Source organism: Pongo abelii, chromosome 18, assembly GCF_028885655.2.
Source record: "Pongo abelii isolate AG06213 chromosome 18, NHGRI_mPonAbe1-v2.0_pri, whole genome shotgun sequence".
Classification (NCBI taxonomy): Eukaryota; Metazoa; Chordata; class Mammalia; order Primates; family Hominidae; genus Pongo; species Pongo abelii.
In genome coordinates, this window is record NC_072003.2 from 29,849,816 (window position 1) to 29,869,427 (window position 19,612).

Sequence of the window (19,612 nt, forward strand, 5' to 3'; positions counted from 1 at the left end):
CTGGGAGGATTTGCAGCCCAGATTTCAGAACCTGGCCAGTGAGAGACAGTCTGGTCTGTAGAGAAGGCTTGTGATGGACACCATTCTTACCCTGAAACTCAGTGCAAAAAGTAGAATCATTTTCTTACAAGCTCAACTAAATTTTCAGTTTGAGTTCCCATTCTTCTATGGTGACAGAATCTTACTCTTGTTCCTGAGATGTGTCTAAGTTCTGGGTGTCAAGCATGGGCTGGAAGTCTGGAGCAAGGGGCTACTTAAGATTCTTGAACAGGCAACTAGGTTCCGGTTCATCCATCATCCAGTCAGACCCTCAGTTGTCAGTCCATGGAGGCTGCTGCTACAAAACCTCGCATTTCTGTTCACATCCAATGGCTTTCTCTTTGTTGTTACTATGCACCGAGGAGCAATGGGCATCTCGTAAAAGCTACCTATGGTCTCAACTACTGAGAAAGACTGTCAGACCTGTCTAAGCTCTGTGGCCCTCCAAAGTGATGTTCTATTGAGAGTCAAGATGTTAGGGCTACCTCTGACCTATGCCAATCTCTCTCTCATCATCCCTCCTCTTCTCTCTGCAGCTCAGCCCAGGAAAGGGCACAGTGCATCAACCATCCTCTCCTGGTTCCACAGACGCTGGGCATAGAGCCAGTCCTCTAAGCTTCGGCCTCCACCAAGAGTTCAGGCTTTTCCAGCACAAAAGCCAGAGACTACCAGGTTAGTTTTGGTTGCCACCCTGCAGAATTAAGCACAGTACTAAAGTGGGAGTTCACTTGCTTTCTCTCTCTCTCTCTCTCTCTCTCTCTCTCCTCCCCTCAATTTTGAGAAGTAAGGTGGAGGAAGGAAGAGAAATAAAGAGAGAACCAACGGTTAATATCTTATAAATATTATCCTGCCACATGCAGAATGCTATGGAGAGGTTCAGAAGGAATGAGCACATCCCATAGAAAAATCAATAAAATTGTTCATGCAGAGAGCAATATTTCTTCATTATTAAGAGCACAGGCTTTGGCGTCTGACAGATCCTGGTTCAGTCCTGGCACCTATTTACCGCTGTGTCACCTTGAGCAACTGGATTGGTTTCCCCAATCCTCAGTGCTCTTCTCTGTAGAGTGGGGATTACTGGGGGACGAGTTGGAATGGTGCATGTAGAAGGGCTTTGCAAAGTCCCATGGCTGTACCTGTGACAAAGACAGAGCAATTTCATTTGTTAGAGATGGAAGGAGAGAGTGAGCAAATGGGGGAGAGAGTGAGCGAGTGGGTGAGAGAAGGTAACTAAAATTTTGAAAATAAAAACGGGAGGCCAGGCGCAGTGGCTCACACCCGTAATCCCAGTGCTTTGGGAGGCTGAGGCACGTGGATCACATGAGCTCAGGAGTTCGAGACCAGCCTGACGAACATGGCAAAACCCCATCTCTACTAAAAATACAAAAATTAGCCGGGTGTGGTGGTTCACGCCTGTAATCCCAGCTACTCAGGAGGCTGAGGGAGGGAAATTGCCTGAACCCAGGAGACAGAGGTTGCAGTGAGCTGAAATCATGCCACTCCACTCCAGCCTGGGCAACAGAGTGAGGCTCCATCTCAAAAAATAAATAAATAAATAAAATAAATAAAAATAAACACATAGGGGAGTTTGAGAGTTTGAGGTCTCACCTTAGGCCAGCCAGAGAAGTCACAGAGTCAGGAAAGAAATTACAAGATCTAGAAGAAGTAAGGGAAGACTAGTCGCTGGACTTGAATGGTTGGACCATGCCTCGTGGACACAGTGGTGTCAGGAAGGAAGCAAAAAGGAAACCCAAGGCAGTAGAAGGAAAGAGAAAGACACCATGACTTTCTCTTGGAAAGGAGAAACCATGACGAAGAAGTATGACATGAGAGAGACACCATGACTAAGAAGCATCTGAGGGAAAGAACGGTGACTCTTCTCTCCCTCTTCCTTCCTCTCTCCCTCCCTCTCTCCTTCTCACTCCCTCAAACACATACACACACACTCTTACAAATGCACATATGGAGAGAACTTCTCAGTGAGTCACAAACCCATCTATCCTGAAAGTTTCTCAGCAACAAGGGAGACAAGGCTTGGGTTGGCTGAGTGGAGCCTAAAGACAGGAGATGGGTGAGGTAGCACTTTCCAAATTCCAAAGTGCAGATGCAGATCTGAGTCAGGAATTGTGGGGGAACACACACCTCTGCCTGTCCAACAGGCTCCACATGGTGCTGACGCTGCTGTCAGCTATATGCACTGTGTGGCAAGGGATGGGCCATGTGGCATTTAGATGAGATGGCATTACTCAGGGAATTCAAGGGGCCTCCTTCATTGTGTGTTCTGGGAGATAAATTCCCATTCCTTCGTCTCCAATAGTCCTCAATAATCTCTTGGTAACCTGGAAGTGTCAGGTCCCTTTGCTTTTTATTAACTGATTAAGTGAGAGAGAAATAAGGAAATCCAATCTGTCATTTAAGCTTCAGAGGTTGTCTTGGTTTCAGTGAGCCAAAGTTTCCACATCTCCAGGGCCATATTCCGCCAGGAAAAGCTGTGATCCCTCCATTCCTCTCAGAAGTCAGAGAATGAGGACTGTCCTTCTCTCCTTCATTTTCCAGTTTTTGATCTTCCCCAGTCAACACAAAACACACACACACACACACACACACACACACTATCACACATACTGCATGAGTGGAAATAAATAAATTTATTCTACTGAATAAAATAAAAGTCAAGCTCCTCATAATGTCATCCAAGGCCCTGAATTAGAATCCACCTTTCCTTGGTCCACCTTTCCTTCTATCTCTTTTCCTCCCTCACTAAGTTCCAGCCATAGTAGCCTCCTTTCTGCTCCTCTAAGGCAGTGGTCCCCAACTCTGGCTGCTCCTTAGAGTGAGCTGGGGAGCTCTTAAAATATATCAGTGCCCAGGTCAAGCCCCAGACCAATGAGCTCACAAGCTCTTGGGGATAGAAAACAGGTATTCATAAATTCTAAAGCTCTCTAGGGGATTCCAATGTGCAGACAGGTTGAGAATTACAGCTCTAAAGTTCAAGAGCTTCCTACTCTCAGCACTTTGCCTCCCTCCCTCTGCCCTGTCCTTTGCAGCTGACTCCAGCTCTTCTGTCAGCTCTCAACTCAAATGACTCCTCTTCAGTGAAGCCTTCCAGGAACATCTTTGTTTCCTTCCTAGAATTTGTCATACTCTGTAATTCTCCTATTTATTTATATGTGTGTTTATTCTCTGTTTCCTACAGTTTAATGTTAGTCCCATAATGTGAAGAACCACGTCTGGTGTTGTTTGCTGCCATACCTAACATGTAACATAGTGTTTGATCCATAGTACGGGCTTATCAAATGGTTGGTGAATGATTGAAAGGCCATTCAATCATTCTTTATAGAACAATTCAGCATCAGATGCCCAGAAGTTGCTACTTAGTTTAACTCACCTGTTCGTAGAATCACCCTAAGTAAGCAAGCCCCCGAGGCTTGGGCCTTCAGAAAGATGGTGTCTCATATGACTGTATATCTTTCCTTACCTTCCATGATGTCTCCTTAGTCTGTAGTGCCCTCAACCTGGGGACTCCTCAGCTAAGCCTGCTAGCTCAGCATCCTCACCCAGTTCTCTTAAGAAGCCACATCACTCCAGAAAGGAGGAAAACATTTCTCTTCCAGTGTTTCCACCTTCTTGTATCATGTACATTGTGGAACCCAATCATGCATTAAGGTCAACTCAAGGCTCCCAACTGCTGAATTTGCTAGCTCCAAATGAGAAAAGGTGGTACTGGATCCAAAGAGAAGAGTATGTTTGAGGTGCTGCAATCCTAATTATCTTCCTATTCACAGAAGAATTTCTCCACAATTCCCTGACAAGTATGCACCCTCATCAAAATCAATATTCACTTCTACCGGAGCCATGCAGTCATAGTTTTATGGAAGGAAATCTAATCTCTCTGGTTAGCACAACTTTGTCCCTTCCTTTACTAAGCAATAACCTCATCATTATTAACTTAAGGACCATTCACTGATATGGTTTGGATCCGAGTCCCCACCAAATCTCATGTTGAATTGTTTTTTGAAGTTTTTTTGTTGGTTTTTGTTTTGTTTTGTTTTGTTTTGTTTTGTTTTGTTTTGTTTTGAGACAGAGTCTTGCTCTGTTGCCCAGGCTGGAGTGCAGTGGCTCGATCTCGACTTGCTGCAACATCTGCCCCCCCGGGTTCAAGTGATTCTCTTGCCTCAGCCTCCCGAATAGCTGGGATTACAGGCACCCCCCACCGGGTCCAGTTAATTTTTGTATTCTTAGTAGAAATGGGGTTTCACCATGTTGGCCAGGCTGGTCTCAAACTCCTGACCTCTAGTGATCTACTGGCCTCAGCCTCCCAAAGTGCTGAGATTTTAGGTATGAGCCACCACGCCTGGCCTTATGTTGAATTGTAATTCCCAATGTTGGAGGTGAGACTGGGTGGGCGGTGACTGGATCATGGGAATGGGTTTCTCATGAATGGTTTAGCACCATCTTCTTGGTGCTGTTCTCATGATAGTGATAGTGAGTGAATTCTCACGAGATCTGGTTGCTTAAAAGTGTGTGACACTTCCCCCTCACTGTCTCTCACTCCTGCTCTGGCCATGTGACGTGCCTGCTCCCTTTTCTCCTTCCACCATGATTGTGAGTTTCCTGGGGCCTCCCCAGAAGCTGAGCAGATGCCAGCATCATGTTTCCTGTACAGCCTGCAGAACCATGATCCAATTAAACTTATTTTCTTTATAAATCACCCAGTCTCAGATATTTCTTTATAGCAATGCAAGTACTGCCTAATACACTCACGCTTCTCTGAGTGGGGCTAACATGACTGGAAACATCATCAGCTGTGAATTCCTGTATCTTAACCTATCAGGGAAAGGAGTGTCAGATCCCCAAATCTCTCACCTATGGCTCCTCAGTTTATCTAAACATCCAGAAGAGCAGTCCTTCTTGAACTTTTTTTTTTTTTTTTTTTTTGAGATGGAGTCTCGTTCTGTCCCCCAGGCTGGAGTGCAGTGGCGCCATCTCTGCTCATTGCAAGCTCCGCCTCCTGGGTTCACGCCATTCTCCTGCCTCAGCCTCCCGAGTAGCTGGGACTACAGGCGCCCACCGCCACCTCTGGCTAATTTTTTGTATTTTTAGTAGAGACGGGGTTTCACCGTGTTAGCCAGGATGGTCTTGATCTCCTGACCTCATGGTCCGCCCGCCTCAGCCTCCCAAAGTACTGGGATTACAGGCCTGAGCCACCACGCCCACCCCGAACTTTTCATATCCTCCCTAGCCCAACATGAGAAAAAGGAATATTCCCCCCTCTCCCCATGAGATATGCTTCCAGCAGAAATGACCAACCGTAGAAAAAATAAGGTTATCTGCAGATTATGAGCTAATAGCTATAAAGTTTACAGCAGGAGGCCTGGTCCATAGTAGGTGGTTAATTAAAAAAAAAAAAAAAGAAAGAAAAAAAAAGAGAAGTGCAGTTATTACTGCAGTTGCTGCTTCTATGTCTACTACCACTATTACTTGTGTCCCTAGCACTTAGCAAAAGACTTAGTATACATTAGCCGTTTGATGAATGCTTGGTGAATAAATAAGTGAATGAAGGAAAAAGCTGAAGCACCTCTTAAAACTGTATCATCCCACATTCCACAGATGGAAAAGCTGAGTCGTTGCTCTGATGCCAAGGCATTTACCTAAACTGTGCTCATGAGGCCAAAGCTCTGGCACTTGGCTGGTAATTTCCCTGCAATAGGCCTGCCCAGCCTTCTGAGGCTCAGGGACGCACACATTCAACTCCTGTTGCCTGGGAGAATATTTACACAGGACACCACTTCACATAGTCATTAAAACAGGGCTCCAAAATTGATTTGCAGAAACCAAATTGCTAGTATGGATAACTAAATGCCAAATCAGGACTTTATAGATCCCAAAAGGTTGATTCTCTGAAGATGACATTTTTGTTTTAGAATAAAGGGAAGGTACACCTATATTTAAAATTCTACTGAACCAGTTCAGAGTGGAGAAGAATCATTCAGTTGAAGCCTAGTGAAAAAGAAATGGTATTGGTATTTACTTTGAAATGAGCTTATGAACAAAGATATTCTTTTTGTTTTTGTTTTTTTGTACGTGTTTTTTTTTTTTTTTTTTTTTTTTTTTGAGATGGAGTTTTGCCCTTGTTTCCCAGGCTGGAGTACAATGGTGTGACCTTGGCTCACCACAACCTCCACCTCCTGGGTTCAAGCGATTCTCCTGCCTCAGCCTCATGAGTAGCTGGGATTACAGGCATGCACCACCATGCCTGGCTAATTTTGTATTTTTAGTAGAGATGGGGTTTCTCCATGTTGGTCAGGCTGGTCTCGAACTCCCCACCTCAGGTGACATGTTGGTCAGGCTGGTCTCAAACTCCCCATATCAGGTGATCTGCCCACCTTGGCCTCCCAAAGTGCTGGGATTACAGGCGCGAGCCACAACGCCCAGTCAGGACAAAGACATTCTTTTCTGATTGAACAAATAAGATAAAATACATTTTTGGCATATGCAGAGTTGGCCCGGCTCACACTCAAAAAAAAAGAAAAGGGTTGCTATCTTATTTTCACTCTGGCATTGAAAGGAAAGTGATGTAAAACTGACAGAGAAAATAATAATTGCTACTGTTAACTGAGTAGTTATTCTGTAACCAGTACTGCGCCAACAACATCATGATGATTATCTCGATTGTATTAACTTCTTTAGTCTGTTCAGAGAAGCCAAATTGTCCAAAGTTTCCCCCAAAGGAAACAGAATGCTGGGCTTGAAACTCAAGTCTACCCGACTCCAAGAAGCCGTTCTCTAAACTGCTTCCTCCTAGGGCTTAGATGGGATGAGCTTCTCCTCTACACTGTAGAATTATTTATTCAAATCACTGATGTAGGAGGTTGACGGGTACTGAGCTCTGGCATACCTCATCAAATAGCCCATTTCATTAAATCAGTCTCATCCAGCAACAATGGAGAAGGGTGGGAGGGAAATAATAATAAGAAAAAAAACCCCTGCGACGTGGCCATTTTTTCTTAAATGGCTGAAGAACTATGAATGAAACCAAGAACTTTTCGACTCCTCCCCCAAAGTCATCTGTTGTTGAACAAAACTGGAAAAAGTTCCCCTAGAGCTAGAATAAAAATCAAGATTAAGTTAAGCAGTGATTTTAAAACTCATAAAGACCAAATTTTTAAAAAATCTCAAGTGTCTACTAGGAATGTGCGTTTCTCATTAATTCAAAAAGAACTCTTGTTTTCCTACTCTGTGCCACCCTAGCTATTTGGGACTCATCCGTAAATAAAACAGACAAAAATCCTTGTCCTTAGGAAGCTGACACCCTCAGCAGTGGGATGTAGACAACGACAATAAAAATAAATGAAAATTACATACTGTGATAAAAAGTGACAAGTTACTACAGAAAAAAAAATAAGGTATGATAAAAGGGATACAACGTGCTGGGAGAAGAAGACAATGTTGGGCAAATATTTCAAGGAGGCTAAGGAACAAGCCAAGCAGATGTTTCAGGAAAGTGTTTCAATTAGAGGACAGGTCCTGCGGCAGAAACGGGCTGGATGGGATGAAGAACAGCAAGGACATCAGCGCGGGTGGAGAGAAGTAAACAAGGTGAAGAGAAATGGAAGAGGAGGTTTGTGATGGTTAATTTTATGTGTCAACTTGGCTGGGCTAAGGGATGCCTGGAAAGCTGGTAAAACTCTTTTTGGGTGTGTCTGGGAGGATGTTTCTAGAAGAGATTAGCATTTGAATGCGTGAAGACCTAATAAAGCAGATGGCCTTCACCAGTGCAGGTAGGCCTCATCATGCAGTCTATTGAGGGTCTGAATAGAACAAAAAGTTGGAAAAAGGGCAAATTTACTTTTTTCTTGTGCTAAGAGCTCCATCTCCCCCCCGCCCCTGAGACACTGGGTCTGGGCTGGAACTACACCGCTAGCTTTCCTGGATCTCCATCTTGCAGACGGCAGATTGTAAGACTTCTTGGTCTCCAAAATCAGGTGAGCCAATCCCTCATACAAATCTCTTCCTATAAATCAATAGGTCCTAGTGTATTAGGTCGGTGCAAAAGTAATTGCGGTTTTTGCCTTTACTTTCAATGGTAAAAACCGCAATTACTTTAGCACCAACCTGACATCTGTTTCTTTGGAGGACCCTGGTAAATACAAAGTATTGAGGACAAAATTATGCTGGGTCTTAGAAGGCCCTTATAAGCACTTTAACTTTTACTCTGAATGAAATGGGGACCCATGGGCAGGTTTTGAGGAGGGGGTGATCATGGTCTGATTTCTGTCAACAACTCAGGAGGGAGGCCACTTAGGAGGTTATACAGGGGAGAGATGATGAGCAGTGCTGTCAACAGAGTAGGTGAAAATTTGTTAGATTCAGGATAGATGTTGAAGGTATAACCAGCAGGCTTCTCTGAGGGTTCGTATGTGGGGTGCAAGAGAATCAAGAACTTCTCATGTTTTTGGCTTAAGATCTGGATAAATGGATTGCAATGAACTGGAATAAGGATAATCGTTGTTCAGGCAGTTTTGGGAGGAAAGTCAAGAGGGCTCTAGATGTGGCAAACTTAAGATTACTACCCAACATTCCAAGTGAATAGTAGGTTGAGTATGCATTTAGATATATGAATCTAAGTTCAGGGGACAGGTCTGAATCCAGGAATCCAGGGCTTCCCTCTCTTTTTTTCCTGTATTGTGGCTTTAAATAATAATTGGATGCTGGTCATGCCAAAATCTGTAGCTCTAGCTCAGCCCTTGTGCCTGACTCTAGATTCATATAGATTGGCCAATAGTGAGATGGTATCTGGATACCATATGAAATTCAGCATGGTCAGTGGAGAACTCTTGATTTTTCCCTCAAATTTCTAACTTCTCTCCCTCCCTCCCTCTGTCTCTCTCTCTCTCTCTTTCTTCTTTCTTCTTTCTTTCTTTCTTTTTTTTTTTTCAGATCGAGTTTTGCTCCTCTTGCCCAGGCTGGAGTGCAATGGTGTGATTTCAGCTCACTGAACCACCTCCTGAGTTCAAGCGATTCTCCTGCCTCAGCCTTCCAAGTAGCTGGGATTACAGGTACCCATCACCACGCCCTGCTGACTTTTTTTGTATTTTTAATAGAGACGGGGTTTCGCCATATTGGCCAGACTGGTCTTGAACTCCTGACCTCAGGTGATCCGCCCACCTCAGCCTCCCAAAGTGCTGGGATTACAGGCATGAGCCACTGCGGCTGGCCTGTCTTCCCTTTCATGACTTTATAAACTGACACCATCATCTCTCCAGGTTTCTCAAACCTAAAACTTCAGAATCATCTTCAATTCTCTTCTCTTACTCTTCACATACAATCCATCAATAATTGCCTCTTATTCTACCTCCAAAATATACACCAGATTTGTCCAATTTTTTGCTACCTCTACTGCATCCCCCTATTCCAAACCACTATCTCTCACCTGGAATACTACAATAACATCCGTCTTGTCTATTTTCTTCTCTACTGCCTAACCTATATGCTTTCCTTCAAACAACCACCACCATGCACCTCTGGCAGCACAAGTCAAATCATGCACTTACCTCATGACTTCATGCATAAAATCTTTCACTGGCTTACCAGTGACTTAGAATGCATCTAGTCTTCTAATTGTGGCATTAAAAGGCCCTATGTGACCAGGTCCCTACCTATCTCTCCTACCTAAATCCAAGTCAACGCCCCCTACCCTAACTATGATCCAGACACAGAGGGGTTTTTCTGTTTCTTGCATTCTCTGGACTTTATCCCTTTTTAAGACCTCTACATATGCTGTTCTTCATCCAGGAATATTTTACCCACAGATCTCTGCTCGGTCCTGTTTCTTCTCATTATTCAGGTCTTAGGTCAATGTCATCTCTTCAGAATGCCTCTATTTGATCCAATGATAACCTACCCCCTTCACACTGATATATCACACCTTTTTCTTTATAAAGCATATTACTATCTGAAGTGAGCCTATTTAATGTTAGCCAGGTTGTATAGTCCTTCCCCATGTGAATGTGGCATCCATGAGCACTGTCTTGTTCAACACCGTACCCTCCATTGTTTTTTCTGTTTGTTTTTTTGGAGACAGGGTCTCACTCTGTCACCAGGCCAGAGTGCAGTGGCATGATCTCTGCTGACTGAAACCTCCACCACCCTAGGTTCAAGTGATTCTCCTGCCTCAGCCTCCCAAGTAGCTGGGATTACAGGTGTATGCCACCACGCCCAGCTAATTTTTGTATTTTGATAGAGATGGGGTTTCACTATGTTGGCCAGGCTGGTCTCCAACTACTGACCTCAGGTGATCCACCCACCTCGGCCTCCCAAATGCTGGGATTATACGCATGAGCCACCGTGTCTGGCCCCCTGTACCCGCCATTCTTAAACAGTGCTTGACATATATTAGGCATGGTATAAATGCCCATTCTATGAGTAAACTTTTCTTTAAATGGTGCTATAGTGGGCACATTTTAAAGATCAGCTCAAATTAAACAGCTATCCAAATTATGCAGTGTTGAAGAGGTCTTCTGGGACATGACAGTTGAAGTGACAGAACTGTATTCTAAGGTATATCCCCTTCATCTCGTGAATCGAAGAAAATCTAGGTGGCTACTCCATAGGAACTATATCGCCCACCAAATAACAGCTAACCAAATTACTGGAAAGTGCCAGGGAGGAACTGGCCTTAAACAACCTCTCTAAATTTGTGTTAAAAACACAATCCTTAAAGCGATGGCAAATAGCACTCAAATGGAAAGAACTGACTTATAACACATTTTAAATTAAACTTTTGATTTTTAGATAATTGTAGATTCACCTGCAATTGTAAGAAGTAATACAGAGAGATTCTATGTGCTTTTTACTCAATTTCCTACATGGTTAACATCTTGTAAAACTATAGTACAATATTACAACCAGGATATTGACATTGATACAATCCAAGTCCCTAACACATTTTGAAATAAGGAATGTTTTTATTCTTAACTCCTATGGCAGTTCTCCTCTTGTAAGGTCTCACTGTGAGCTCACAAGTGACCAAGGCATGAAGGCATTACCCCCTTTCAAGAGTAACTGCATGTTAAGAGAGATTATGGAGAGCAAAATACAATTAAATATATGAAAATAGGCACAAATTCATTATTACTCAGAGAAATGCATATCAAAACACTGAGATACAACTTTTCCTCAGTCAGAGTAACAAAAATCAGAAAAGTCAGATAACATCCAGTGCTAGCATATGTATGGTGAAACAGGCATTTCCATATTTTTGTTGGAAGCCTTAATATTTTGTCGGGAATTATTACGGCAGTAGCTATTGTAATAAAAAAATACCCTTTGATGTCTCTATTTCAACTTAAGGTAATCTGTTTTACAGAAATAAAAATATCAGTACAGAAACATGAGCATGTTTATTGCAATATTGTTTTGTTTGAAGTGTCAAGCACACCCTCCCAAACACCCTGACACACCCTGAATGTCAATCAGTAGAAGAATGGTTAAATTAATGATGTAAATCCAAACTGAAATATTATGCAGCTATTTAAAAAAGATAAGTTGATCTATTCATATATCTGCAGGAATTTCTGGTGTGATAAATGAGGGGAAGAAAATGAAACTGGAAAGTAGTGTACATAATATAATACAAGTTTAGAAAAAAGAATCTACAAATGTGTATCCATATTTGTGTATGTATAGGAGCATGAAAAAAGTTGTGGCAAGATAAACAGATAATTAGCATTGTTTTTCTCAGAGGCTGGAGGGAGAGTTAGAAGGAGTCAGGGAAAAAAATTATTTACTTCTTTAAATGCCTTTGAATTGTTTGTCTAGTTACAAGAAGGATGCCATGTTGGTTGAGATTTAAAAGAAACCTAATAAGTAAGAAAGGAGAGGGAGAAAAGAACAGAAGATCAAAGATGGTCTTCAAGCCCAAAACAATGAATAGTGATGGCTGAATTTCAAGTATGACAGGCGTCTCTGTACCTGGGGAGGGGACGGGAAAGGGAAGCAAGAGAGAGGAGATGCTACCCTTTAGTCCGGGTCCTGGGAACTTATCTTGGCTTTCATAAACCCTGCTGCACGGGCCAAGGGAGAACAGCAAGACGAACCACACATCTGTAGGAATTTATGCGGATTAAGCTGCCAAACACCACACTGAGAGGAGAGGCAAGCAGCTCATTAAATGGGCCCTCGTAATTGATTTCCACGAAGCAGTTGCCTTTCTTGCAGGCAAGAGTACGGGCATCCGGGCTGCTTCTGCAACCCAGGCACTGCCATAGCAAGGAGCACTTTGATGTATGGCTCCTCCTCACACCAGGAAGGAGGCATCAGTCAACAGATTTCATTCCCTGCTTCCACTGAACCCACAAGAAGCCCAGACCTAGATTTGCATGCTGAGCTGCTGCCACTGCCTCAGGGCCAGATGACATTCTTAGGAATTTCGGGGCAAGACTCTCCAAGCAGTGCCTTGCATGAGAACTGAGAGGAAGAGGTAGAAATCTCCACCTGGGTGCTTTAGAGGAAAAGACTCCAGGGCAGTACAGCTTCAAAATCATCAGCTGCACAGGTATGAATGTGCAGAAAAGCAGAGTCTCTTCTAAAACAGCCACACCCAAGGATTTGAGAAGCAGAAAGCCATATCGGAAATGCCTGCCTACACAAACAATTAAATTGGATTTATGTCACATTGCAAGTCTGCCCCCAAGAACTGTTTTCTCAACACAATTCTGCTAAATCAGATGACATTCAAAGGTATTTTCTTGCCACCCATAAGGCTCCTGAATGAGTCATCTGTAAAAGGAGTTAGTTAACCTCTATATACCTCAGTTTCCTCATTTATATAATGGGAATAATAATAGAACCTACTTCATAAGATTCTTATAAGGATACAATGGATTAGCAAATGAAAATTACTATATGCATCCAGCATATAGTAAACAGTCTGTAAATTCTTGTTCTTTTTTTTAAAGATGTGATTGATAATTTCTCTTACACAGCAGTTTGTTTAAAGTAAGACAGACATACCTGCAGCCCTTGTATCTGTGGCATAACAACACTAGCAGTATTTAACACTAAACACAAGCAGTGTGTGCTATGCCACGCACTCTGCTCTGTGTTGTCCCTACCTTACCTCCTGTCTTCATCCTCACATCACCCTGTGATGTAAGGGCTTCGACTGTCTGCATTTTTTTCTGAGTACTGGAGAATAGTGTGTGTGTGTGTGTGCGCATGTGAGTATTTAGAGTCAAGGTCTCGCTCTGTCGCCCAGGCTGGAGTGCAGTGGCACAATCATAGCTCCCAGCAGCCTCAAACTCCTGGCCTCAAGCAATCCTCCCGCCTCAGCCTCCCAAAGTGCTGGGATTACAGGTGTGAGCCACTGCACCTGGCCTGAGCATCAGAAAATTTAAATATCTTTCTCCTGAAGGTTTTCCAGACAATATTGGGCAAAGCTGAGATTCTCACTCAGCTCTAGCCAACTCCAGATTCTCAGCTCTTACACATGACCCGCACAGCTGGAGCAGGTGAGCAGGAGACTGCACAGAGAGTTTCTCATACCTAGCTCCTTATACCCATAAGGGGAGGGAGAGCATTAGGACAAATACCTAATGCATGTGGGGCTTAAAACTTAGACGAGAGGTTGATAGGTGTAGCAAACCATCATGGCACATGTATGCCTATGCAACAAACCTGCATGTTCTCCACATGTATCCCAGAACTTAAAGTAAAATAAAATAAAATAAAATAAATCAACACAGATTTCTCCCTCCTACCCCACACTCTTAGTAAGTCAGAACCTTGATAGTGGCCCCAGAACTGTTTACTTTGGACAGGCTTCTCAAGTAATTCCTATATAGTTAGCCTAGTGCTTGAATTCCAAAACAGAAATTGATTCCAAAACAGGGTTGGGTTTCTCTTTAACCCACTGAGAATCCTCTAAGGAAGCAAATCCTCTTACCTAGACTAGATCTTTTCATCTGATGTTGGCTATCCTAAGCCGAGTACAAATCTCTACAAGAAAAAACTTTTGTGAATTCTAACCCTTATTTTTAATTAAACTTTTTTAGCCCCAAACTTTTGAGATGCCTGGAAGACCTTTCCTATCTTTCTTTACTTCCCACTTCAGTATTCTGTTTCCGCAGAAGCCTCAGCCTGCCTCATCTATTAAATGACCCACAGTTATGAGCAATGGAAAGATAAATCTGTTTCATTCAATAGAAACATTTACTCAATGAGTCTGAGTCATCAAAGTCTCAGAAATTTTGACACATTCATTAATTTTGTTCAACTTTATTTGTTAACCATAAAAACTAGGAACTATACAAGCTCCGAAGGCTTTGCCTTTTACATGAAGATGTATTTGTTGGAAAGGAGTGCTGAAATGAACATTTCTTTCCACGCAGGGATTCTTAAAGTAATCACACCAAACAAAGTAAAAGAAGAGCTTGGATATGTATTATTCCATTGAATCTAGGTTTACTGAGCACCTGCCGTGTGAAAGGCACTCCCCAGGGTTAAGCAGGAGCCGCTGAAACAGATGTGGCTTCTGTTCTGAAGACGCTTATTCTGGGAGGGGAGATAAGCAAATATAACCGTAACAGGAGGTGGGATGTGGAATGTGTCATGAGACAATGAGATGAGCACTGACTAGTTTTGCCCTTCTAGAACCTGTTTCTTCTTTGGGCAGCAGCACCTGAGTTTTACCTTTAGAATCATACATTATCCACTATGACTCCACGTAACATGGAAGTCACTGACTACCACGCTCCAGCTTCATGGTGGGAGCCCAGTATAGGTTGGCCAGTCAGAGTACTCCATTCCTCTGGCCACGGTGATTGGTTCAGAAATAAGCATGTGTCTCAACACAGTCCAATAGGATTCTCTCCCAGGATCTTAATAGAATCATATAAGAATAGAAACTCTTTCTCCTGAAGTTATTGAGCTGGGGAGACAGCAATGTGAAGCTGCCAGGTCAGGTCCACCCACAGAGAAGAGCTTTCCTGAAAGTGAAGGCGACAAAAGACAGGCCCACATGGCAGTGTTTGTCCTCCTGGACCCAAGTTTACCTGAAGAATAATAATTCTGTGTGTGAAGATCAGGGCTCAAAGTCTGCACCCAGGTGGAGGCGTCAGAGAGGGTTTCCTGAGTCAGTGGCTGTCCAGCCGGGGAAGGATGGGGTTGGAATTGGTTCAAGGGCATAACCACCACTCTGCACACCTTTCACTGGAAGTTTTCCCACCAACAGACCCCCTCCAGCAGCTGCACTCCAGAATCATTTTAATTCAGTCATGGCATGTCTTCCAAGAAATTTTTTTTTTTTTTTTTTTTTTTTGAGACGGAGTCTCGCTCTGTTGCCCAGGCTGGAGTGCAGTGGTGCGATCTCGGCTCACTGCAAGCTCCGCCTCCCGGGTTCATGCCATTCTCCTGCCTCAGCCGCCCGAGAAGCTGGGACTATAGGCGCCCACAACCACGTCCAGCTAATTTTTTGTATTTTTAGTAGAGATGGGGTTTCACCGTGTTAGCCAGGATAGTATCGATCTCCTGACCTCGTGATCCGCCTGCCTCGGCCTCCCAAAGTGCTGGGATTACAGCCGTGAGCCATGCCACCTGGCCAGAATTTTTGTTTTTTTACAATGGGAATAATATATTTTCCTTTTCCTCTATTTTTATCACACAATTATGTGTACAGTAGGTGCTTAAGGAGTGCTTTCTGAATTACAATATCACATTTTTGAGTAATAGGTTAAACTCAATCTCAGAAGACAGACATCCAAGGGTCACCAAACATAATTTAAATGAGGACAGAATCAAAGAAAATGTCATGCTTATCTCAAATTTGATCTACGAAATTGCAGAATTACTTGTTTTTTATTCTAAAAATTCTTGCTTCAGGGACCCCAAAATGATGGTGCCAACAGGCCTCTGAGATTGCATTTCCTATGAGCAGTCTTTTTTCCATAACCTCTCTTATACCTTTATTAATATCACTGCTACTGGAAGGCATGTTCAAAGTCTCCCTCATTCCATCTGCACCCCAGAGTCACCCTGAATAGGAAAGCTTTTTGTTCTGTGTGTCTACACGTATGTGTGTTTTCCAGTTTAATATACTGTTGTTCCATCCAAGCATAAACTTCCCATGAACTCACATGGAAGAGTCGAACAGAAGTTGGAGCACAATAAATGGAAATTGGGCAGCGAGGCTGATAAAAACCAATCCTGGATTACTAAGCAATAAAACACACATGTCACTGGGGTTCATCAAAACGAGATCCTGGGCTTACCAAGCAATAAATTGCATGTGCCACATTGATCGGTCTGGGCTGCTGAGAGCCACTTTGCCAGCAAGGTTTTTCAGACCTAGACAGGGAGAGGAAATGGGATGAGGAGGAGTTTGGAGTCTTATCCAGACTATTTATTTTCCTGAAAGGAAGCAAATCTTTTTTCACCAAGGAGGATCCACTGAGTTACATCCATGCTTATTTGTACCTAATATCCTCTGAGTGGGTTCCAGGATCACCTACCACCACCATCAGTGCCATCCTTCCACAGAACATGTTCTGATTTTCCTTAGTTTAATATTCAAAATTGTCTGGTTTAATTATTTGTTTATTGGCTGTTCTAAGAGTGCAGGAATCTTACCTGTCTGTTTTTTCTCTATATCCCAAACACCTAGATTGAGGTATGAGACTCAGGTCCATGACGTCGCAGGAGACCAATAAGTGTGCATTGAATGATTGAATAAACAAATGAGTGAATTATACGATGGAAAGACAATTGGGCTTGGAGTTAAATTTAAGCCAGGTCTCAACCATGACATTCAAACCCCATGGGACTTCAGTGAAGTAAATGCATATATCTGGAACAATTTCATTACCCATAAGATGAAAGAGTTTGATCATATTTCAGGATCAGCGTGTGTTTCATTTTATAGCAGCTTAACTCTCTAATCAACTGCAATCTCATGCAGAATTTGCATGTTTATGACAGATAAATAGAAGCTGCTCTACTTGAAGTCTGGGAGTGAACAGAAAACAGACTTCCCCCACCTTGGCTGTTAACCACCTCTGATGTCTGTGGTGTCCCAGAACACAGTAAACCACCGGACAAGATGTGAGCATGTTTCTTAATGATTCAGTGATGCTCAAAGTGATGCCAAATGAATTACTCAGGGATAGAGAAGGGATGTACAGCTCAGGCGTAAGTGACAGACACAACCAGGTTTTTTTCCCAGGCCTTCCTGACTCAAAATCCCATGTGTTTCCATCCATCCACCCACCCATCCATTCACCATCTATCCACCTATTCATTCATTCTCCCATTTACCTTCTCATCTAATTATCCACCCATCTTCTTATTGAGCCATTCATTATTCCACTCATCCATCCATGTGTCAATTCATTTATTGAGCAACTATTTTATTGATTTTCAGGAACTAGGAATATACACTGGACAAGCAAGACCACGTTTCTATCTTCGCCAAGCTTCAGTTCTAGTGATGAAGTTAAGTAAGAAAGTTGGAAGACAGGGAAGAGAGATAAAATGTCGGCTAATAGGAAGAAAAATAAATCAGGATGAAAGACTAACAGGGGTGCGGGTGTGCTATTTTACATAAAGAGGTCAGTGGGGCTGGGCGGGCACAGTGGCTCACGCCTGTAATCCCAGCACTTTGGGAGGCTGAGGCAGGCAGATCACTAGGCCAGGAGTTCAACACCAGCCTGGCCAACATAGTGAAACCCCTTCTGTACTAAAAATACAAAAATTAGCCAGGTGTGGTGGTGCATGCCTGTAGTCTCAGCTACTCGGGAGGCTGAGGCAGGAGAATCGCTTGAACCTGGGAGGTGGATGTTGCAGTGAGCCAAGATTGCGCCACTGCACTCCAGCTTGGACAACAGAGTGAGACTTCATCTCACACACACACAAAAAAAAAAAAAAAAAAAAAGGTCGGGGAGGCTTCTTGGAGGAAGTGACTTTTGAACAGAGTTCTGGAACAATCCGGAGTATGTCCTAAGAATAGCAGAAGGAAAAACATCCCTGGCAAAAGAATCTGCAAAGGCCATGAGTTAGGGGTGCTCCGTGACATCCATCTGCCCGTGAAAACAACTGGGCTCAATAACTTGAATGATGCTGAGAGATCATCTGCGAAAAAAGTTTAAGAATGCTTACTTTGCAAGGTTTTCATGAGGATTACATGAGATAATCACTGCTTAGGCATGTGTAATGTATAAAAGGTGCTCAAAGAACAATTGCTGAATAAAGAGAGATAAGTTTGATTCTGCGTTTTCCAGAGTCTCTAATCCACAAGTAGCTGCTGAGCATCTATGGTGTGGAGGCTTCTTGATCAGCCATCCACATCATTATCTCTTTTGGCTATCCAAATTGCTATAAGAGCTAAGTCCTATTATTGTGAAGTTCATATGGCATATGGGGAAACTGAGGCAAGAAGAACGTTAGGTAACCAGTCCAAGGTCCCAGAAGCAAAGAGGAGAAGCCAGGCTTTGACCTCAAGAATCTGATGCCAGAGCCCTTGGGCTCAACCACGGGTCACACTGTCTCCCTGAGTCACTTGGCCCATAGCTGTTGTCATGGAGTTACAGGTCCCAGAGAACAGATTCTGCAAGAGGAATAAGCACAGTGATGAAGATCAGGTGGGCACCTGTTTCCCAGAGGAGACTTCTCTTCTGATGCCGCATTAAGGGGTTGCCTTTTCTCTCTGCTGCCTCCGTATGATTTCTTTTTCAATCAATTATTATTTTTGAGACAGAGAGACACTTTGCACAAGAGAAGCAAAGTGAGGAAGTCAAGGAGAGAGAGGGATTCTGCCATCTCAGTGATTCCTGTAGGTGCTCCCAGAACTCTCATCAGACCCTTGGAGCTTCTAGACCCAAACTTCGATGCCATGTGCTCTGGAGCACGCTCCGTAACCAGTCCCACTCCCATCTCTCCCCAATCCCCGCTCCTTCACTCTCTGTCCTCCAACACTCTCTCTCCCTCTCTCTCTCTTGCTCTGTCCCTCTCTTTCTCTCCCTCTCTCTCTTTCCCTGTTCTCTCCCTCTCTCTCCCCCTCTCTCTTTTTCTCTTTCTCACTCTCTCTCTTTACCTCTCTCTCCCCACCTCCTCCTCTCTCTCTCCACCTCCTGCTTTCTCTCTCCCCTCTCTCCCACTCTGTGTCTCCCGCCTTTCTCTTGCATGCTGTCTGTCCCCCTCCTCCTCTCTCCCTCTGTCTCCCTCCCTCCCCCCTCTCTTTCCACTACTCTTTCTCTCTCTCCCTCTCTCTCCCTTCCCCCTCCCTCTCCACCCCACTCTTTCTCTCTCTCCCACTCCTTCCCTTCCCCCTCTCTTCTTCTCCCTCACTCCCCTCTCTCTCCCCCACTCTTTCTCTTTCCCTTCCCCCCTTTCTCTCTCTCTCCCCTCTGTCTCCCTTTCTCTCTCTCCCCCCTCACCCTTCTCTCTCTCTCCCACTCTCTCTTCCTCCCTCTCTCCCTCTTTCTGTCCCCCATATGCTCTCTCTTTCTCTCCCCCTCTTGCTCTGTCTCTCTCTTTCTCACAGACACACACACGCACACAACTAGAATAAGCCCCCCTCCTC